Below are 24,782 nucleotides of genomic sequence, written 5' to 3'. Positions count from 1 at the left end.
TATTTGTTTGTGCAAACATATCTATTTATTGGCCACTTCGGGGAAAAGGAGTGAGATAAGGTCTATGAATATTCGCTTTTTTGCGATGCCATGTGAAAGTGCCTACAACGGCATTCTAAGCTAGTCATTATAGCACCCTTTGACGTCATATCATCTTCTGTGCATTTAAAATTGAAGTATCATGAAGACTCTAGTAGACCTGTCAATTGTGATCAAAGATGACCTTCTCGGGGCTTGTCAGATACAAGAAGCAATTATGAAGAAATTTACTTATGTTGCTCTCATTCTTGGAAAGGAGGCCAGGAAGGACAATTAGGCAGCAAGCATAATTAACATCACGTGAGCTAGCCCTCTCTTAGCATTTTAAGCATCAATGAACAAGATCTTTCACTAGCGTGGGCATGCCCTAACCACAGTTAACTACAAAGGCCTTTAAGTATCCCCTACCGACATATGGATACCACACACTCCTGTATTTTTTTACAAGTACAATGACCCCCACCAGGGAAACCTCGATAAAACTATCCTGGGCCACACCTCTTTCATTATCATCCTTCTCATCTTCCTCCGAAGATGACCAACAAAACTCTAAACTCTATGTTCTACACCATGGCTAGGGGTTTCGTCAGTGTAGATAACTCTAACTTCTCTTAGAGGAAATACGCTACACATGTGCTGACCACGAACGTAATAACCCTTGGTTTCTCCAAAGGGGGGAGGCATGGAGAGTTAGGAATCGACATCACCTATTCTAACAGTGATACCGTTAGAAGCCTCCTTCTTGATAGTGACCCCGTGCTCATCAGTGTGCAACATGGAAACTGGGATATCAAGCAAGTCCTGATAGATCTTGGGAGTTTTCATGTTGTTCTAGTCAGGGACACTTTCTAGAAACTTCAACTTAATAACGATATAAAAGCGTTTCAGGGTTTTTGATAGGATGGTTATGTAAGTAGATACAAGTGAAGGACCACGTAACCCTAGAGACAACTTGTGGCGAGGGAGTGGACTCCAAGGCGATTAAAGTCAAACACATAATAATAAATGCTCGGTCTCCCTACAACATCATCCTGGGCCAATATGCCATTAATGCATTAGGGACAGTTATTTCCACCCGATATCTGGTTCTGAAATATCTGCTACCAAGATGGTGAGTTTGGATAATTCAATGTGACCAATAAAGGGTCAAAGAGTCTAATTAGAGCAGCCACATGAAGGAAATGGAAGAGCTTTCGCTTTTGGAGTTGTTGGACAAGTGACTTCAAGCACAAAAGGGGAATGGGTGAATTGTGGTATTTGAAAGTCGTGATTACTTTTGTGATTTTCTCAAATATACTTATAATTGTGTCAGTAGTTTCTTAAAGACAGGTTATAATAACAGAAAATAAAGAACAATGAGTAAATAGTAGAAATTAAAGAAGATAAGAGTTAGAGATATTGCACCAAAAATTTATCCAGGTTCGGCCGAACATTGCCCTACTCATGTTCCCAAGAGATATATTCTTGGGATTTTGACAATAAAATTTGAGCTTTTACAAGTTATGTCCATGTATTTGACAAACCAAACTCAATCTCCGAAGAGCATCGCACTCTCAAGAATTTAAATAACCTGCACGACCACTTGCAAACTCTTTCTCACAATTAAAATGTCACTCAAAAGCACTAAGGTAACTTAAGTGACAAATTAATTTTTCTAGAAAGAGAAAGAGAGAGAATGGAGAGATAAATAAAAAAATGTAAATCTTTGAAAAGTGGCGTGAAATAAAGAGGAGGTGAGCCTCCTTTATAAGAGATGAAGAAACCAGAAAAGGAAATGATCCATGGGAAGAATTGATGAGCCAATCAAAGGGCTTAATTAGGGTTATTCATAGCTCAATTCAGGGAGAAAACCAAACCAAACCGAACTAAACCATAGTAAAAGTTTACTCAAATTGAATCGAACCATTTCAATTTACTCAGAACCGAATTGAACCATAATCACTGGTTTGGTATACCGTTTGAAAATTCCAAACCGTTATAAGACAAATTTTCCCGAACCAAACCATTTATTTAAGAGTCGAGCTGTTAAATTGTTTTCCATATTTTTAAAAATTTTAAAATTATTTTTAGTATTTTTCATTTTTAGTTTTGGTTCGATTTGATTTTAGTTTCGGTTTGGTTCTAGAATTGTTTGTGTAATATGGTTTGGTTCACTAACCAAACATAATTGTTTAATTATTTAATCCTTAGTTTTGTTTGATTTGGCGGTTCAGTTCAGTTCATGGTTTTTTTAACAGCCCTAAGCTTGATGCTCCAATTGATTGTATGAACTATTTTTAATTGATTGCCTTGCCCAATATGGAAGTATTGGATATAGAGCTATTGCAATTCATTAAGGTGTTGTTCCAATTATTTGGTTAAACGTATGGCCTTTCTCTAATCGATTGGCTTAATGCTCCAATTGGTTGGTTGGCCAAATTTTTTTCCAATCGATTGGCTTAAGTCTTCAAATGATAGGATAGTTCAAAATAAATGGGAAATTTCTTAATCACTTGGATCGTTTTTGAAAATATTTTTAATATACAATAGTAAGAAAAAGTCTTTTAAGTACGTGTGTGAGTTGCTTTAGAACTTAAGAGTTACTCCCCTACTTTTACAAAACTCTAGCCACTCAGACAAACACAACTTGGCGAGCTTTCTTTCTTCTTGTTTCTCATTACTATGAGGCTTCAAGATTCATTTCCATATGTAACAATTATATAAGCACTTCAATCTTGAGTCTCTTTTCTTGATGAGGCTTGAGATGTTTTTCTTGTTGGGTCACCATCATCAGAGAGCTGAAATTTATTGCCTCCAACTTCATTACAACTTTTGACCTTGTTGTCATTAAAACTTTAGAGAGGACACCATAGAGGCCACCTCTCATAGGCCCCTAATACGGACTCCAATTTTTGAGACCCTATGCTGAATGTTGACAACGAGAGATTCACTCTAACATAATACTTGAAGGAATTTATGATAGGCCTCGCTTGCCGAAGAAGAAGAACACAATATGTGGTATCTGGGACCTTGGGATTCATCTGAACATTTGATCTTCAAATCATGACTTGGCCTTATTTTGATAACTTTTGATCTGGGCTTGGAAAGTTGTGATTTCATCTGATACTTTGTGGTCTTGCTTCATATGATGATTGGTTTTCATCTTAGACTTTTGGATTCATCTGATCATATGCCACACTTGCTAGCTTGCGTTGCTTATCTTGTGGCTTAATCCAAAGAGAAATGGCTACTCATTTTGACCAATGTCAAATGTTTGCTCCATTTTGTGCTTAGTACACTTGCACACACAAAGACTTTCTCTTGGGCTACCTTATAATGAGATCTTTTATTTCTTGTCTTTTATCTTTATGCTTTAGGATAGTATTTTTATCTCTTACCCACTTCTTCAATTTTCAAAATTTCTCTCTATTTTCAAAAATTATTGTTTTTAAACTTCAAACCTTTTCTCAATAAAACTTGACTTTGTCAAGTGACCCCGAAAATATTTTTCTTAATAAATGATAAGACACTTAAGCATATTCAAACCCTTTAAAAAACCATAAAAAAGACAAACATCATCAAACTTTCTTTTTGTGCATTTGTGCACTTTTCTTTTAAAACCCGTTCTCAAAGGAAAGCATTAGGTTATTTTTGAAGTGATGCAAACCCTAAGCTCCTAAAAGATATGGTCAAGTTGTAGATATTTTCCACTTGAATGTAGAGATATGCTTGTGAGAAAGTCCAAGTAAAGTTCTCCATATCAAGATGATGCAAATACTCACTCCCTCTTATTTGTGGATGGTAAATGGTGTTTTCCACTCGGAGATGATGAAATGTCTTTCCCTTAAAAACAAACAAATAAATAACCAAACAAACAAACCTCTGTGGTTTTTTTACTATGAATTAAAAATGCTCTAACTTCCCTATTGCACAGAAGGGGTGTGTAGGCATAAGAAGTGATGTCTTGCCAAGCACAAAAAAAAACAAAAAAAATTATTTTTTCATCACCTCAATCTTTTTTGCAAACATACCGCTTTAGCCTAAACATAGATTTTCAAAAGGTGTGAGGGGTGCTAATATCTTCTCGTTGCAAAACCAGTCCCCGTATCAAGATCTTTTTTTGTTGGATATTATCGATCTTTTTCATTTCCTTTGGAAACAATGAAGTTTAGTTGTGACTCTGCTATTTCGAGTTAAGTTAATCAATTGCTTGATCTTAATTTTTTCTCCGCGACACAAGGGACGCAGCAAAAGTCTAGCCCGATAGACTTAACTTAAAGTCTTGTTTGAGGGCTTGACTGAAGTCCCACCCAAGAGGTCTAATGTCTCTTCTGAGAGACTTAGGGTCTCATCATACAGGCATAATATATATCTTTTCCTAAAGGATTGAGAATATTACCGAACATGCTTAAATAAACTCCCCGACTAAAGGACTTGGAGTTTCCTCGGGCAGGATCCAATGTAAAGTCTCGCCCAAGGGATACGACCAAAGTCTAACCCAAGTGACTTAACTTAAATTCTTGTCTGAGGGCTTGATATAAATCTCATACAAGAGGTCAAACGTATCGCTTGAGGAACTTAAAGTCTCATCAGTAAGGATCAACATATGATCTCACTCGAGAGACTTAGGGACTTGTAATACCCAAACTCTCTATAGTTAAAAGCACTTTGCACTTTATCAAAGCCCTCATGCTTTAGGGACTATGTAATGATTAATATATTTATAAAAGACCGAACAAGGGATGAATGACGGCAACCCTCAGGAGGAGAGACATCTATACGCCGCCTATCATCTGGTGTCACCTCACCCTATAACACCCCCTACTCGCCCAGTCATGGGAAATATGGGAAAAATACGTTCCTCTATTATAAGGAATTCAAGGTCAACAAATTGATTCACCTTTCCTAGGAATTAAGGATTCAACACTCAACCATTGATTGGGTGGGCGATTCATTATCAGGCCCAAGAAAATGCTAGGCCCAAAAGCCTCTGTATATACCTTTGCTCCAAGGGTAAAGGAAAGAACATTATTGACCCAACATAACACTTAAATACAGAGTCTCTCACCTCAAATGAGTTGACCTTCTCTTACCACTGTAAGCATCACCAAATAGGGTATTTCATCACCGTGAGTAAGCCCTAAGCACCCTTAACTACAAAAGCTTCTAAGTATCTCGGATACCACACACTCCTGTACTTTTTGACAAATATTGATGTAATAATGACCCTTTAATGGCAAAAACTATGGCTTTGAAGAAAAAATAGAAATAGCTATGGATTCCTGCTTCCTAGAGGTTGATTTTGAATCTGACAGCAAAACTCTTAGAAAGATAATGAAGGGTGATGAGAACCCTTGAACTAATTAGGGTATGCCATCTAATTTATTTGCAAGAAGAAGAATAGGTTTAGTTTATGGATAATCAAATATCTCTAAAATTAAATTCCATTTTATTCAAACGATTGCGTCGAGGGAGGATGTATATTCCTCATATTCAGGTTCCTTAAGTGCTCTTAAAAGAGTTAAATACGATGTGTGGAGATGTTGAACTACTAGACTATGAAATGCATAAAAAAGTAAATAAGATAAAAAAGAGTAAAATAGATTGGTTGATTGATTGATTGGATATCCTAAATGATTTATAAACCAATCTATTTTAAAGAATGTTTTCTTATAAATGGGACCAGAGGGAATAGTATTTTTAAAGAATGTTGCCCTATTTTTCGTAAAAATGTGACCTACTAAAATTTCATCTCATTCGACTATTTTTATGTATAATGCACGAGTGCTCCCTCTGCACGAGATATGTGGCGCTCCATGTCTATATCATTGTATTTCATTTCACGACATATTTCGTTGACCATATCTCTTTTGTGTGACTTCCTTCATATTGTGGTTCTATAATATTCCGTTTTTGTATAATGGTGTTATCAACACGGAAAATGATGGTAATGTATAATCGTCCAATGCTAGTGCATTTTGAGAGAATCTAAAGGTTTGATTGTGAATCTCTGTGCTAAATAAATATAAAAGATTTTGATAATGTAAAAGAGAATAAAGCAAAATTATCATGAGTATTATTGAAAAAGAAATAGATGATATGATATAAATACTTCAAATGTACGTGAACTATAGAAAAAAAACTTAAAAATTTATCTATTTATTTATAGTGTATTTGTTTTAAAGTTTAGCATATTTTAAAAATACTATATTTTAAAATCACATTGTGTTTAATAAGTAATTTAGTTTTTTAGAGATATTTTAAATTGTTTTAACTTAAAAAAATTGAAAATAAATAATAGGAAAATTGACAATTATCCTTGATCATCTCTTATTCATGTAAAAATGCAAAAATTCTCCTCCTTTAATAAAAGAATTAAAAAAGTATAAATTCTATTTCTCAAAATAAAAAAATTCTCAAATATAATTTATTAAAATTTGAAACAAACACAAAGATTCTTAATATCACATTCTTTGTTTAGTTAATACGAAATTGTTTTTATTTATAATAAATTTTAAATATATAAATTTCCAAATTAACTTTTTTTTCATCTTTTGATGCAAAAATATCTTGAACTTATTGTCTAGTAATTTGAAACAAACACAAAGGTTCATGGAGAATAAGAATTTATCAGTGATGCAATTAATAAACTTTTGTATTTATTAAATTTAATAGGACAGTGAACAACATGGGGTGGTGGCGCAGTTGGCTAGCGCGTAGGTCTCATAGCTTCTGAGTAATCCTGAGGTCGAGAGTTCGAGCCTCTCTCACCCCAAAACAGTTTTTCAATTTTTTTTCTTTCTTTTTGGGCCAATATCCAGTAAGAGCTTTTAAAGGCCCAAATAATAAAACTTCTTTTTGCTAACTCCCCTCCTACACACCGCTAAAATGATAAAGGCAGTTTCAAACAAGTGCTTACTTAAATTTGAGAAAGTGATTTATTAAGGAATTGATCCCATCGATATGGATTTGATCTATTTATGGGATTATGATATTTTTTTAGAGCATGGAATTATGTTTCTAAAATTATAATAAATTTATAATAACAATATTTTCAAAGTGTTTCTCTTTATTTTGAAGTAAGTTATACAATTAAAAATTGTTTGCTTCTTATTCGCATATGTTATTTAAAAATGAGATAAGGGGTGATGCACTGACAGTGTAAAATATTTTTACACTGTCAACCAATCACCACCCATGTATCCAATTAAACCATTTTTTTATTTAAAAAAAACTTAATGACATGACACATTTATGATTTTCTATTGGATGACAGTGTAAAATTATTTTACACTGTCAGTGCACTACCTTTTAACTCTTTAAAAATATTTTTAAATTGAATTTTTTTTATTGAGATAAAAATGTCCTAGCTCAACTAGGCAAAAAAATTGACACATTTTTATATTGTAAATTAAAGTTCATATCATAAATAAAAATATTTAAAATTTTAATGTCTCAAAAATAATTACTTATGTAGAGAAAACATATGGAAAACCAAAATAATGATGAGTTGAAAAATGAGCAATTGTCATATAATTGTCTTTGTGATGTTCTATGTGAAACACGGTCGAGGATGAAGATCACGAGGCTCATATTGAATAAGAGGTGTGTTTATGTGCGGCGATGCTTGAGGTTATGTTTGTGCAACAACATGAGGAATCTCTAAGAGGATGAACTCATGTGAACTGGGTCAGTCTAGCGGGTTATGGTGATGCGTCGTTCGTGAGGAGGTGATGCGGACAGAGGGAGCATTGATGCGGAGGGGGTTCGAGTGGTGATGCATCGTTCGTGAGGAGGTGAAGCGATTTCGGCAGCGAGGCAGAAGAAGAAGAAAAAAACTATTATTTTAGGATTTAGGGTTTTCATTTCGTAAGGGGAAGGATTTCACATCGGTGGAGTAAAAGGCCCGGTGTAAAGGCTAGATATAACAAAACTTCATCTATTTACCAAACTAACACCATTTTTTTTTCATCAAAGGACTTTTCACATCTATGCAAATCAAGGTCCGGTGTGAAATCCTTTATAACAAAATTTCATTTTATTTATCAAACTGCCACGGTGCTATATTTTCCCCTAAATTAACTATTTTTTACATCATTGGAAATAAATGTCTGATGTAAAATTCTTTGAGAAATATTTTTCATATCATATATCTAGAAACCTGATGTAAAATCCTTTAACCAAATGTGTTATTTTTAGTAGTGCAACGACAATTCATTTGTGTATACATGTTAGGTGCTCACAAAGTTTAATCTAAACTTGATCTTATCGGTTGATTAGTAACCTGAAGTAGGGCAGAGACTTCCCCTACAATGTTGGGATCAAGGAGGAGGGGGTACCTGCAAGGCACTCTAATGCTAAAGTTAGTAAGAGTGTAGAGATACATGAAAGTGTTTTAGGGATAAGATTTGGATTACATGACCCTCTCAAATAAGAGGGTATTTATAGTGCCGCCACCGCATGGCCATTGGTCCCTGTTTTGGGATGGTCACCCAGGGTTCAGGCCCAAAAATAGTTGATTGCTAGGAATTCTGCGAGAAAGTAGGTGCGGGCAGCTCGTGCTTGTCATCCTGGGAGGCTGCCCGGGCAGAGTGAAAACTAGTCGTTGGTGCGTGAAGAGATGCGGTTTAAGGGAAGCGGTGGTTTAGTTGGCCTCGTGGTCAACCGACCATGCGTGCCCAACCGAGGAGCAGAAAGGGGAAAACGCTTTTCCTTGGTCCCACAGATTAGGCCAGATCTTTTGGGTCATCCTGGACGCAAGCGGATTGGGCCATGCTCAACCATTGGGCCAGTTTAGAACAAAACTCTTCTAAGATTATCATAGTATTCTGTTTACCCAGAAATATGGTAAACAATCGCTAATTTCCTTTTTAAAGGTTACTTTTGCGGAATCAACTAGAATATTCCAGGACTAATTGCTTTTCTTTGTTGTTTACGTGGATCTAATTTGTATTAAATGCAGTAATAACTTTAAAGTAAAAGAACACACTGAAATTTAAGGCTTTAAAGTAAATGAAGACGATAAAATGCAGTAAATGTGCACTGAAAATAAAGCGTAACGTAAATGATTGCATAAATTAAATTGGTACGCATGAGTACATTCCAAAGTTGCACTCGTCACTCATTTTGCACAGAGATTGAGTTTGCTCGTGTTATGTAAAAATGCGGACCCTAAACTATTCATCTGAACTTGCTTAAATAGTAAAATAAAATAACTACTACTAACGGTCGACTAATTACGAGCCAACACACGTCCATTGCATGCAACATCTTCGTCCTCGAATACTCCACGTGTCCCTTGAAAACTGCTGAAACTGTCACCTTTAACTTCTGATCACTTTCGACCTTGAATACAAACTTGGCAAAACGTGTAAGTCATTTGCATATCTTAGTCGAGCGACTCTGGCAACTACACACTTTTAGTCGAAGGATCTCGACTGAACAGCACCTCTTAGTCGAACTGTCTCGACTAAAAAAAGTTTAATAGTTCTGCCCCATGCTTTAAAGACTAGCTACCATTATTAGTAAGTCGAAATTCTTAGGGTAACACATTCATAACTGATTTCCATATATAGCATATGTTTAACTTAGCACAATTTCAAGTTTTTGTTTGAAATAATCAATTGTCATGAAGCCGTTGCAAAGTAAAATTTGAGTTTGAAGAGGAACAATTGATTTTCCTATTATGAAAATCGATTCTCATGATTAAATTTTGAATACTTTTGAGTGTTTAACTTGCCACAATCGATTGGAGTGGTATGACAATCGATTGTCACTTGTAGCTTTTTGAAAAATTTGAATCTTTGCAATACCTATTTATTGCTCATGTTCATGAAACCTTTTCACATATCATTGTAATTAATCATGAATATTTTTTAGCAGTGCTACTCATTCAAGAAGCATCTTGTGATGTATTTAAATCAAGAATTTTCAGATTTCAAATAACCTTTTCCCATCTTATTTTTCAAACAATTCATCTATTATTTTTATGTGTTCATAACTTTTTAATAAAAAAAATTTGTGCATAAATTTCATACATCATATAAAAGTTTCTTAAACATATTGAGCACTTAAGATATTTATTCTTGAATTGTATTCAAGTGGAAGAGAAGATCAAAGTTGTTATATCTTTGAATTCAAGTCAAGTTGAAGAGATTAATCAAACTTGAATTCATATTTTGTATTGATCACCAAGTGTGTGGTGGTATTTGTTTGTATTAGAAAGCGGTGTGCTTTCTAAGTATTGTAAACAGAAAAGTGGTGTACTTTTTTATTTATGTGATAATCATCATAGTGTAGGTGATTATTGAAAAAGGTTCTTTGAATCGGGGTGATTTATAGTTCACCATAGTCAGGGACGGATCTAAGTAGAGTAAATTGGGGTCAAGTGACCCCACTTGATTTTTTTTCTTTAAAGCTAATAATAATAATTATTGATATATTGACCCCACATAAAATATCTTAATGTCTCCACACCACTCATTTACTTTAAATTTTATCCTCTAGAAAACATAAATCTGACACTTAATTTTACTTTATTGTTTTTATTTTTAAAAGTAAATGCACCTTAAAAATGATGAGGAAGTTGTATAGTTTTTTTTTTAACTAAATCTGCATAATACATAGAAAGTGATATATTTGATGGTGTTGAAAATGAATTTTTTTTACAACACTTTCAAAATATGAAGACACGTAGAGAGCAATTAAAATTCTTGAATATTAAGTTGTCTTCAATTTTTTATATATATTAGTATTTTGTTTTGTAATATTTAAATTTTTAGATATACATTATCATTATTTTACACATAAGTATTTATATATTTTTTATGAATAATTATATTATTTGATTTTTATTTTTGTATAAAAAAATTGACCTCGACCCCACTTATTAAAATTCCTGGATCCGTCCCTGACCATAGTTTCTGGTGTTTTGGGAAATTAAGGATGTGTGCTTCTTTATTGTAGTGAAAAGATTTTAGGAGAAGTCTTAGTGCGAGACTTATACAAAGATTTAACAATAGTAAAAATTTCTCACGAGGTATGAGGGGAATAGATGTATGATGAAGGGAATTAATATACATCATTGTGTTCTTTATTTTTCTGCATTTAAATTCTACACTTTACTTTGTAAGTTCATCAACATTTTCAAGAAAAAATAAGAACATCTCTAAAATAAAAAAATTAAAAAAAAAATCCAACCAATCTAATTCTACCCAAACTCCCCTCTCTCTCTCTCACTCTCTGATTGCACTTTATACTTACACCACTATCCCACCTCTTTAAACAATGTCATGTATATATCCTTCTTGAAAATGCTGATTGCACCACCACCATTGGATTTATCTTTTTTCCCACATATTCATTTATTTTCTCCAAACCACAAAAGATCCACTCAATCCAATTGACTTTCCAGCCATGTCTCACTAAATTTTCACTGAGAACGCCTAACACAAAAGTCCAACAAAATACTTCAATCTTAAGCCAACACATGTCACCTATGAAGTGAGCCTTAAGGACAAGTTTTTTAATGAGTCTATAAATATTAATAAGAAGACAAATGTGCAGTCTAATAAGTCCATTAAAGAAAAAAAAAGTTAGGTTTAAAAACTTTTATCCTTATTAAAGGGTGCAGTTAGTATTTTACTTTATCCTAATAACTATTTATATTGTAATGTTTTAAGTTGTGTTGCTTTAATAAAAAAAATAGAAGTTTTTTTATGCATTTTTTCTTTTCAACCTAGATCTAATTTGTAGTCTTAGTTGAGTATATTTTTTAATAGGTAATTTATTATTAAAAAAGAGTATAAGGGATACCCCACCCGATATTACAACAAGGGAAGTCCCTACTTCCTAAAACATAGGAGATATAGAGTTTTTCAGACAAAGAAATTAGAACCTTCCGATAATTTATAAGATATGAGCCGAGTCCACGACCTAAAAACGATTTCCGTTATACAATCACCAAAATTAACACCGACGCCCTTAAAGATGACGACATTACGCATCAACCAAATATTCCACATTGTGGCAAGCCAAATCACTGCTACTCGAATACTCCTCGTCTTACATTTCACCTTCTCAAAATGGAAAAAGAAACTCTCCAATTCTGAAATTAATAATTCTAACTATCCTCCTATTCAATTATACACCTTCAACCAAACATTAGTCGCAAAAGAGCAATTCCCGAATAGGTGAGGAATTATTTCGTCCTCCAAACCGAAAATAACACAACTTTCATCTATAACCAGCTCGACAATGACTTTGATCTCCCACATTTGTCTATTAATAAGATAAATGTGCAACTCAAAAAATCTATTAGAAAAAGAAAAAGAATGGTTAGACTGGTTAGACTTAAAGACTTGTGTCCTTAGACTTAAAGACTTGTATCCTTAATAATGATTGCAATTAATGTTTTAGTTTAGGTTCTACAAAAGAGTCATAATATAAGATTCCGTAGACAAAATTACGCTAATTAAAAAGGTTGGTTAGAGTATTAAATTTATTGACTATTTATACAATTTTACAAATTTACTTTTAGGAGGGAGAAATGATTGATTTTCATATATGTGTATTTATTATTGATTGCAAGAAAAAGATGTAATATAATTTAGAGTGTGTTTAAAAAAAATAATTAATGCATTTTAAAAATTGAAGAGAATCATATAAAAATAAAGAAAAAAAAACTTAGATGATCTTATAATTATAATTAAGAACAGAGATAATAAATTTCAATTATTTATATGGTAAGTTGTAATGTTTAAGTTGCGTTGCTTTAATGTAAGAAGTTTATTTTTATGTATTTTTCTTTTACAACTTAGATTTATTTTTCAGTCTTAGCTATAATATATGAGAGGCCATGGTTGTTCATTCATGACAGCTCTTAATTAAGAAATTTAGGTATTTTTATTTTGTGACTAAAACTTCAAGTAAATCATCATTAAATCAAGGGAAATTAATGATCCTACTAGCTTTGTATTCCGATCATTATCAAGTGTTTTGCGGGGTCCTGATGCTCTTTGGTGCTCCTACATATCCAAATTAATCTGACATATTTTGGTTGCTTCTCATGGAATGATTAATTTTAGAAAGAGGAATGATCTTTTTACACAAAAATGTGACATTTACACCGTACTTCCATACGGATTGATTTTTTTTATCATATTTCATAATTATTTTTAACTTTTTTTAATACAGATGAGAACATTTCTTTGCTGTATTTTAGTTAGTGTAAGTATACGGTGTAAAATTTTAATGTAAGAATATCAATCCTCTTTTAGAAATAAGAGATACATGAAATTAATAACTGTCTAGTTAGTGACATTTACAAAGTAGCACTATATTATTGACTATACATAGTTATACAAGTGTGTATTTTTCTGTGGTACATATACATACAACAATAACGCATTATCCATTTGTACGTACTAGCATTTAATAGGAGGATAAATTTACCTAATCCAAAGAATAAGATCATGTATTATTAGAATAATAGAATTTGACTTAACTCATCTTTATAAAATTGGTTGGTAAGATGAAAAGTGTCACTCTATATAATTTTTTTTAGTGCTCTATCTCCAACTAATATGAGATTTTAAGATCTTCCTAATACACCCCCATCATGTCCAGCATTCTTTTGGGTTTGGTGCGTGGATATTAACGGTTGGCGGCCTATGGTCTGATTGATGGGTTCTGATATCATATTATAGTTCGACCTAACTCATCCTTACAAAACTGGTTGGTAAGGTGATGAGTGTCACTCTATATAAACTCTTTCAATATTATATCTCCAACCAATGTGGAACTTTAGGATCTTCCTAATATATATTGCTTGATTTGGGCCTCATCCTAAAGTTTAATTTCCTAGATTTCTAATATTTGAGAAATTCTTATTCCACCCCATGGTCCAAAGAAGTATCCTATGAAATTCTTAAAATGCCCCTCCAAATCGGAAATATATTTCTGGTGCGCATCATCTGTTGTTAAAATTGATTGCAAATCAGAAGTATATTTGCGGTTTCAAACTGACAATATATTTCCGGTTTCTTTTGTTACCTATATCTAAACTATTTTACCATTTTAATATATTTACGGTTCATTCACACATAATACAAATACTTGTACAATTGAAAAAACCATAAATTACTGAATAACTAAAAACTACTAAACCCGAACTACTGAATATATAAATAGTGCTATAGTAATACGAGATACAAAAATGAAATCCAAACTGAATAACAAAAAAGTACAACCAAATAACAAAAAAAAAACAAAAACTACTGGGTATGGCAGATGATGAGTCGGCCTGTCACCTTCGAGGTGTCCCTCTGCGGCCTCCTATAAAGCATAGCCTCCTGAGCCTCTGCCATGATGGCATCCAGAACACCTCTAAAATTGGTGCCATTAGGAAACAAACCTCTGTCTATACCATCCCGCGCAAGCTCCATGATACGACGGTACCTGGGCAACACGCCAATCACATGATCGGCCCTAGCCTCCTCCTCCTCTAGGATCTCCTGATGAATTGGTTTAGGTGGGTTCCTTGGAACATCCTGTATCATGTATGGATGGGACACCCGAAAGAACCATAACATGTAACTGTACTCGTAGCTCTAGTCAGATGTAGCTACGGTACTTCTGGCCTCCTCAGGAACAAGATGATTCTCAAAATCATCAAAAAGCTCATCCATATCCCTCTGTCTCACTGTCGGAGAAGCACCTACAGCAGGATCCTGGGGAATAGTCTAGGTGAACCCGAACTAACGCATCACCCTCCCAAGCATATAGGCAGTCGTCTTGCGAAACCCGCAAGCCAACCAACTCGTAAATAGTGACACCTCGTCAAATGGTATCATCTCACGGTGGTCGTCGTATGAAGAGAAGTGTACATCCTCATGTACCAGTCGATCAATGTACAATCGGAATGACTCTACCGCCTGGTTCCCTCGAAGGGGGCCATAAGTGCAGGCACGCGACTTATCTTCAGTATAGCCCGTTGCAAGTGACCAACCTGAGATGCGGGTGAAGTGCAGTAGGATCCATTCTTGAAATAAGAAAATTAAATAGTTTGTTTTCCGAATCAAAATAATTAACAAAGGCCACAAAGAAAAATAAGTTATACCGTCATGAGTGACATGTTACCGGTTATCTGCTTTGTATTCAACTTTATCCCTTCATCCAGCTTCGTGTACAGGTATACCAGGCAAGCTGCCCCCCAGTTCCACTGGTGGACCGTGTAATACGGTGGGAGAACTGACTTTTTATATTTAAGCAAGCAATGTTGAGGTGAGCAAGAGTCGCCACCGACTTTTATTTTATCCAACTGGAAAGGCTAACAGAACAGTGAAAGACCTTTGAAAGATTTTGAGTTCGGGGGGGTAGGTTATACAAAGGGAAGGTGTAAGGCACCCTTTGCATCCATGGTTATCCATGGGCTCTTAATTGCTTAGCTCACTTTTTGAATTGTTTGAAAATATTTTCTGAAGAAGAACTTTAGCTTGAAAATAAGCGTAGTCTTTTTGAATTTGATTTGAAAAAGAGTGGAAAAGAGTGGAAAAGAGTTTTGAATTTGAATTTGAATTGAGCAAGCATTTAAGAGCAATTACCCTTAAGCTATAAAAAATGTTCTTTTAACTTTTCGGGCGAAAGGGTCTATCCGTACCATGAGAGGGCAGGAAGTCTTTCAATTGGATATTAAGGGTCATCGAGAAAAGTATCGTTCGCCAGAAGACTGTCCCTTGCCATAAAGAGGGCAGGTAGTCTAAGGGAAGGATATAATAGTCATTTAATATTTTTAAGCATCATGCGAGGATACCTTAGCAATTGGGACAATCATCATGTTTTACCGAGGCAGCTTCGAGGGACAAAAATTGATGATATCAATGAATAAGGCAACCTTTGCTTTAGGTATCCTCGGAATCGAGGGACTTGACTATTATTTAGTATAATTAGGGGCAACAGAATCATAAGGCAACAGGCAACAAAGGCAACAAGGGGGATTACCCTAAAGGTGTGTGGGTGCAACAATCACGTGATTAAGTTCAATTATTTATCTTGTAATTAGTTATCCTAATTCAGTTCAAGGCTTGCATTCCCTAAGATTACTAACCACGCAGTTTAAAATAAAACAGTTAAAATCCTACGCTATTACAATAAACACCTGCGGGGAAGGGGAATTACAATAAAAACCTGTAAGGGAATGCGGAAATTAAAAGGCGGAAAGTAAAGACAGAAAATAAGATGGAACAATAATTAATCAAAATCCTTGAATGCCTTGATCTTCCTTGAACCCTTGATCAATCCTGAAAATTAAAAGGCAGATAGATAAGGGTTAGTGTATTACAGATCCATTGACTATTGACGTGAACCCTATTTTAATTTAAAAGGGAAAAATAGAAAATAAAATGATGTTAAACAAAAAATTAGAAACTTAGCTTTTCAATTTGGTGTGGCGCGCGGCTGAAGGGTGTTGGTCAACCCTGAAAATTAGGCACAAAGAAGAGAGATGTTAGTGCATTAAAGATCTCAACAATTATAATGTAACACATCAAAAATTAAAATTGTAATAATTTGGGCAAACAAATAAACAGGCAAAACCCCGAATGTGGAGCAAGTTAACCAGGGTTAATAAAAGAAACAGGTAAAAATCTAGACCAGAGTTAGTGGGCAATACCTACCAGTAAACCTAAGGCTATTAGGGTTTATAAATGAATCGAGGTTAACAAACCTAAAAAATAGTTAATTAAAATCTAAATTTAAAATTATTAATTAAAACCTAAATTAATTACTAAGTTAATTAAATTACCTATTCTAATTACTATTAAAAAAATAAAAAATTAATCTAATAATAATTAATAAGCTAATTTTAATTATTTAATTTAAATTAATTATTAAAAATAAAATTGTTGACTTAAAAGATTTTTTTTAAAAAAAGGTTGAAAAAGAAAGTTTTGTAGTTGAAAAGAAAATAAAAAAAAAACCAATTAGAATAAAAGAAAAATAAAAAGAATTTAGAAAAAAGAAAAGGAAAACTTAGCGTGTGTTATATAGTGTGGCAGAGCTTGGAGGTGTACGGTCACTACGCCAAAATTGATTTTAGACAGCACTACATAGACAGCGCTTTTTTCCCAAAGCGCTGCTATAAGTTCTTAAAAAAATAAAATATTAAAACTTGAGAAAAAGCGCTGCTAAAGACTTACTTTAGAAAGCGCTTTATAAAAGCGCTGCTGTAGGCCGTTTAGACTGCATTGCTTTGGCAGCGCTTTTTTTCTAAAAGCGCTGCTATAAGTATAAAAAAAATAAAAAAATAAATTTTAGAGAAAACGCTGCTTAAGACTAATTTTAGACAGCGCTTCTGAAACGCGCTGCTAAAGGTATTATCTAGAAAGCGCTGTCTTAGGTGAATAATTTCTAAAAACTTTTTCAAAACAACTAAACTAACTAGAAATTGCCCATACGAACAAATCAGTTCTTATTCTCAAACTCATAAACCCTAAAATCCCATACGAACTTCCACTGCCATTGATTTCATCTACTCAAACTCTAATCCATAAAATCCCAAATCGAGCTTCTTCGACGTTACTGCTCCGTCATCCTCCGTACAATTAGGGTTGTTGATTCGAGAGGGAAAATCACAATTCTAAAATTCCTAAGTTCAGAATTCCAGAACCTTCACCTCAACTTGCCACCACAGCCACAACCAGGTTCTTCTCTCACTCTCTCTAGCTTTCTTCGTTTGAATATCACCGAATCTCATTTTGCAAAAATTCAAACTCGTTTGTTCACTGAGATAACCCTAACAAATCGGAATCAGTTTAGCTTTTTTTCATTCGTGTATTTGTTTGCGGTATAGATCTAATTTTGAGGATTGCCTGATACGAATTTCAACTTGTGTTGCTGTTGGAAATTGTTGTTTGCTGAACAATTACTTGAACAATTTGCTGATTGCATAGTTTAAATTAGTTGAAATTTTGATACATTCATGTACCGATTTGACAGTGAGTTAAACTTTCGGAGACCAAAATGGCGGTTTGTCGCTGATTTGTCTCTGTTACCGGCCTCTCATAGTTGAAAATAGTTCAACTGTTAGCTATACTTTTTCATTGAATTTGGTTTTAATGTATTTTTTATTGGTTTGATTTGCAGATAGTGACTCTAGTCTCTGAAACATATTATATAATATAATAGCATGAGAGTTAGGGGTAATCAGAGAGTTTGTAACAATAGTTTGAAATGAAAAAGGGTAGAAAGGTTTACAAAGTTCTTGAAATTCATCAATAAGAACATCAGTGGTTTATAAGAATTCTGGAAAACTGGCAAATAAAAATTCCTCATCATGTTGTAATTCAGAAAATAATTGAGAAAAATAAGTGGAAGTGGGGAAATTGATAAAATTTCAGCAGTAATTCGGTGCTGACTTCATAAGTGTACATATATATTGTCTCTTTATTAGGGATTGTAGGTGAGTACAAGACAGGTAATATGAGAACATTGAATCAGTCTTAAGGTTAGGAAAATACTGTGTGTGAATGGTTGGAGGGTTTCATACGTAAGGTGTGCGACATTAATATAATGAAATTATATGCTTAGATAGAAATTAACTAAATTATGTATACTATGAAAAAATAATTGTTTAATACCTAAGATATTTCAATAGAAATAATTAAGTATACTTTTGATTAGTATTGACACTTTTTTGCTACATCTAATTCTTCTGTATGTTTATATTAGCAGTAGTCTACTTTTAACCCCTCTTATTCACTGATATTAAATCACTAATATAAAAGTCATGGTTGTCTCTTAGTAAAAGTCATGCTTGTCTCTTAGTAAAACCTTCAAGGAATTGTCTCGGTTGTGCTTGCCTTAACATGGGATGATATGCTATGTAATTACTTAGCCATATTTCATATGATTCTATTATTGAATTATGACACAATATTAGTTTGTGGTATGACCATTCATTAACTAGTTAAGTACATATATAGTACGAAGTCTCTAACTAGGAACATTTTACATAATCTAAATAGGTTTATCTAGTTGTACGATAATTCATATTTTTACAAGAAAGAAAAATTAGTTAGCATGGAAGTAAATTAAAACTGTCGCGTGCATCCAGTGACCAGTTTTTCATGAATGAATTATAGAACAAACAAACTTAGATTAAATTCTATGAATCTCAATATTTAACTAATAGCTCAAAGTGGTATGACCTGGTGGAGCTCCTTATGGACATGGTGATGATCATCATCACTAATTGCATCCTTCAATTATCTTAGAATAAATTATAGAAAGATTAATACATTATTTTATTAGCATACACTATATGCAGTTTGTCAAGGTGTTATTGATTGGTACAGAGGACTGCAACCTCTATTTCTATGGTATTTTGGTCTCTCTTTAGATCCAAGTCAAGATTAGAGAACGTCACCGTTGTCCCGATGAGGTGCATAAGTTATCGAGATCAACAACAGCAGCATTTGCTGCAACGCATTCAACATTGAATCCTAAGTGGCAAAGCTAGCATTTCAACACTATTCTTACTAAGTACTACACATCTATGCATGGAATGCAAATTCTTGCAGGAGTACCCAGGTCTCCCATAAAATCTGTCCATATGCTCTTTAGATGTCGTCAAAATCTCCGACTTTAACAGCTGTGAAAGAATCTTAGTGCATATTACAAGCATCCACTATAAAAGATAAGTAATCGCTACTGGTTTTACTAACTAATCGCGGCAGATTGTTGTCATTTGATTAAATACATATTTGATGCGTGTTTTGATGCTATTATGTTGTAATAAAAGAATATATCATATTAATCTTATCTTTGCTCTTCGTAACTGACAGAGTTTAGTAGCGAATCCTGCACACGAGAAATATGTGACTAAGCTGGACGAGTCACTGTGCAAAAATGTTTGCTGTTGCGATGTATCAAGCATAACGGGGGCTGTAAAAGGTCACCTGTCACTCTCAGCAGAAACTCTCAGAAGCATCGTCCGAGGTTATGCCGTTACGAATTGGATACCACCTAGAAAATCCAAGTTTTGAAGGCTAAGCAATCAACATCACTAGCAATAGATATAGTTTTCGAGCTATTGTCTAACAAAAGTATACTGCAATAAGCTGCATTTTTATTATTTCTTAAATGTTTATACTACTATGTTATGCTATCTTTGGTCGTTGAAGTCGAGCTATCAATGGCACCTACCAAGTGTTGCAGGCGCTGAGACGAAATGTTGAGCCACCAAAGTATGCAACAGCTGAACCGAAATATTGCATCTGCCATACTGAACATTCCATCTGCTATACCGAATGTTTAGTGTGTTACACCGAATCATGCGGTTGTGGAATCAAGGAAAAACTCCATTCAACCTCAGGGAATCACAGTAAGTGGATATTTTGATTATCTTCATTTCTATTAACAAGTTTTCACTTATTGCACTCTAAATTATGTATAAAAAAAAGGAAGAAAAATAGTGTCTAACTTCACTAGTGCTTATGTGTCTTTCAATAACTATTTTAGAGGTATTGGAAAGAATAAATATATTCACTAGTGCTTATGTGTTTTTCGATAACTATTTTAGAGGTTAGAAGTGTATTTTTCTTATTCTGTTGATTCACTTTATACTTATTCTCCGATTGCATTTAGACATTTTGAGAGTATCGGGACTTTAAGTTTTACCTGTGTGATCTTATGAATGCCTTGGCAGGACCATACGATGTCGCGAACCCCTCTTTCAATTTCTCGTGATGTCTCTACTGCACAAAGGCAGTCCCGTCACAACAAGAGTGCTAATACCGTGGATGGCTAGAAGGATGGACTTTAAGATCATTAGTTTTAATTTCAGTTGCAATTTCTTTTTTGTTTGTTTAAACATTCGACTTATGATAGACATTATCTGTTTTAATAATCATCATCAGTGCATTGCATATGTTTGTCTTGAGTAATTTATTTCGCTATCACTCATTTTTTTTATGTCTTTACTTTGCAAATGTTTTATGATACTCAATTCCTGCTAAAGCTGTAAGCCTTTTGAGGGAGGATGACGAAAACGATACCGCAACTTCATACAGTATGCTTTTGAGCGGACTATGTTGACGATGTACAGGCATTATTTCAATTCCTAAACAGTGGAGATATAAGGATGTTAATCCCTCGTCAACCCCTTTGAGCCTAAGAAGTAGAAGTTTCTTTCTCATACAAATTAAACCCTTAATCACAACCTGGGGCAGGGTAGTTACCTAGTTAGCTCAATTGTGCTAGTTGTTGTTTATACAAACAATGATGGATTTCCACAATCAGTAAGTCATGCAGTCAATATCCACCAAAAAGAAAAAGTTGTTAAGTCAAAACCTATGGAGGAGACTTATCAAAAATCGAAACATCCCACTGACTGTAACCCTAAATTAAACAGTTCAGGCAAAAGTTAGGGATAACAAAATCAATGTCAAAAAAAAAAAAAAAAAAAAAAAGAGGTCACTACAAATCCTCGGAAAAAAGGCAAAAAAAAAAAATTATTACAAAGAAGGATGACTGACTGTCCAAATAAACTTCTGGTGCTTCAACCTTCATCAAATATCAATGTTACAACTTCAAGCGCTGCTAGAACTTAAATGCAAAGTTAACTGAGCATAGGATCGAAGAACATCACGAAGATTGGGGTGGGTACAATCAAATTTTGAGCCTTTATCCTTTGTTTCTTAAACCGTGAACCAAGCCACGTTACAACCCTTGAAAGTCCTAACTGAAGCATGGTTAGCTCGAAAGCATATTGTCACCAAAAAGGTATCCTGACTCCTTAAGGTTCACCACAAATACCGAGTTGATATCACGTTTTTTTACAAACATCACATTGTTACAAATATCATGTTTTTACAAAAATATCACGCTTTTTACATCTTCTGTTTAAATCAAGACAAGCGTGTGCATTGCATCTCATGAATTCATTATTAAGCATATTCTGCTACATAATTTCAAATGTTAGCATCAGAAAGAATTTGCACAGGGTACGACCAAATGACTCAAAGTTATCCCGACCAGCAAAGATTACCCCAGGAAGCAATGTCTCCGATCAATCTGGGGCAATCAAGTCAAGGTTCCGAGAATCTCTCAAGGATGCCAAAGCAATCAGGGGCATCATCCTAAGTGTATGATTACTAGGGGCATGTCGCCCATAGTGCACCTCTCATAAAGTCCTCGCGAGGCGAATCTTTCCAAAGTTCCTACTAACTGGGGCAAACCTACGCAAATCCAGTTTGACATCTTTATCAAATATTCAGTGGCGTGTCCTAATCAAATCCAGGAATGATAGTTACTATAATACTGGGGGAAACTTTCACACCCCCACAGAGTAATCATATTCAAATACTTTCGTCCCGACAAAGACATGGCTCCCCAACAGAGTTTACATCTTCAACACTACCGGTTCTCCAACACTTCGCTCTTCTCCAACATGGTTACTAATATCTTTTCTCCCCAATCAGGGTACATCAAGTTACTGATCATCCCCAAGCAGAAATCATACATCCCTATCTAAGCATCTCCAGGACAAGATCAAACATCAAAATCACAATGATACAGAGATTTATTTTCTCAAAACACTCCAAGTAGCATCAGCCATACATCATATATTCATACATTGCATACATTACCTCATAATAAATTCATACATAACATACAAGTTTCTCATTTATTTTGAGAGACTCGTCACATAAATACATGCATCATGGCATTGCATGCTGCTAACTTTGTCTTTCAGGTAAGTTCCCAAGCAGACGAAAATCATCAACAAATCAATCTTAATCAGATATACATTCCGGAAGCTCGAACCCCGGACATTCTGAAAATTCCAATCAGATGGACATTCTGGAAGCATGACCCCCAGACTTCTGAAACATTCTTATCAGATATACATTCCGGAAGCTCGAACCCCGGACATTCTGAAAATTCCAATCAGATGGACATTCTGGAAGCATGACCCCCAGACTTCTGAAACATTCTTATCAGATATACATTCCGGAAGCTCGAACCCCGGACATTCTGAAAATTCCAATCAGATGGACATTCTGGAAGCGTGACCCCCAGACTTCTGAAACATTCTTATCAGATATACATTCCGGAGGCTCGAACCCCGGACATTCTGAAAATTCCAATCAGATGCACATTCTGGAAGCGTGACCCCCAGACTTCTGAAACATTCTTATAACTCCCATCTTTTGACACTCATTCAAGACACAATTCAGAAACAATCCAAGATCTAATTCAGTTACTACGAACGGTGCTGACACGATCAATCTCCAACAAATACTTCCCAGTGGATTCAGTCTAACGTACGACTCATCCTAAGTATATTCTTCAGATACGGTCTAACTACGACGTATTCTAATTCTCAGGTCTATTAAGCCGGATGGCATCTTGAAGCCCATCTCCGACAAAAGTCCCTACTTCAGCTAGGGCAAATTTCTTGGTATTCTAGTGTTCAATCCTCTTCTATCTTCAGATCCCGACAGGCACACATGCCAGTCTACATCTTCAGATATAAGAAAATTGAACAGGGGCAGCTGTCATACCCCAAAATTTGCCCATACTATTTCCCCTATTCAAATTCAAATCAAAGCTCATTCTCAAGGAAATTTGATTCTTTACAACTTTGATGTTGGTCCCAAAGTCAAGAAATGCACCATTTGGGAGATATGAGCCAAAACATTACAGGTCCTTCTAAAGAATCGCAAAAAGTCATTTTTTCTCAAAGCTCATAACTTGAACATGGTGAACTCAATTGAGATGAAACCAAAAGGAGATTTTAGAGGACACCTTGGGCTTTCCAAAAAGTCCTAGAACACCTTCATAGGACAAAAACTGAATGAGTTATGACTTGCACAAGTTGGACGATTTTGAGGAAATGCGTAACACTCAATATGAGCAAAATGGATTTGTTGAACTATTGGGCCTAAAATACGGATTCTAAACTTGTCCATGGGCCCTAAAATGATCTTTAAACTAATTATTTTATATTTATAATATTTATTTCATTTACTTGAATTTTAATTCATTTAAATATGGAATAAATCATTATAAAATATGAAAATTAGTTTTAATCAAAAATTTGATTTTTAATCAATCAAGATGGTCCAAATAATCACATGGGATAGTCTAAATTCGTGAAAATCACCATGGAAAAGATATCATGCAAATTTGGAAAGATTTAGAATGTTTTTAAAACAAATATTTTCTTTTTTCAATAACTCAAGGACCAAGCCCATTCATGACCTAATTCTCACACATAAATACCCTCCACAATATCAGAATAAGGGGAGGACGAAAAAAAATTGGAGAGCTACTAGGGTTTCAAGCTTCAAAAATCTCAAAGAAAAGCAAGTTTTCGTTTAGGGTGCTGCAGCCACATTCAAGTCCAAACAATCATCCCAATCCACTCCTCAGGTAACATAGAGTAAGAACACACTCTTAACCAAGTCCCATAATACGAATAACTATGGTATCATGCTCATCATGCTCATTCATGTTCTTGAATTTCGTATAACATTATTTAATGGTTTTCAATACAAAGTAACTATGCTTCTGAGTTTATAATGTTGTTTGGAGGCTGTTAGAACCATCGTTATGGCGTTTTCACGCAAGAATGAGGGACCACCATTGTTAGGGCATCAAGGTCGGATGCCCTCGAATCCATATCTACGGGCGTTAGCAGAGAAAACCAAGGCCACCAGCGAATTCGTGACACTCGGTTTGATGGATCTGGGCAGGATTTA

At 34.5% G+C, this 24,782-nt stretch overlaps 1 non-coding gene across 1 annotated transcript; it reads left to right on the top strand.

The window, feature by feature from the left end:
• Positions 1 to 6,708: 6,708 nt before the first annotated feature.
• On the top strand, positions 6,709 to 6,793 carry TRNAM-CAU (transfer RNA methionine (anticodon CAU)). The gene is given in 2 exon segments: positions 6,709 to 6,746; positions 6,758 to 6,793. It is a non-coding gene; the product is annotated as a tRNA-Met (tRNA).
• Positions 6,794 to 24,782: the final 17,989 nt, after the last annotated feature.

This window comes from Vicia villosa, linkage group LG3, assembly GCF_029867415.1.
Source record: "Vicia villosa cultivar HV-30 ecotype Madison, WI linkage group LG3, Vvil1.0, whole genome shotgun sequence".
Taxonomy (NCBI): domain Eukaryota; kingdom Viridiplantae; phylum Streptophyta; class Magnoliopsida; order Fabales; family Fabaceae; genus Vicia; species Vicia villosa.
This window is presented reverse-complemented; position numbering and strand designations above follow the sequence as displayed.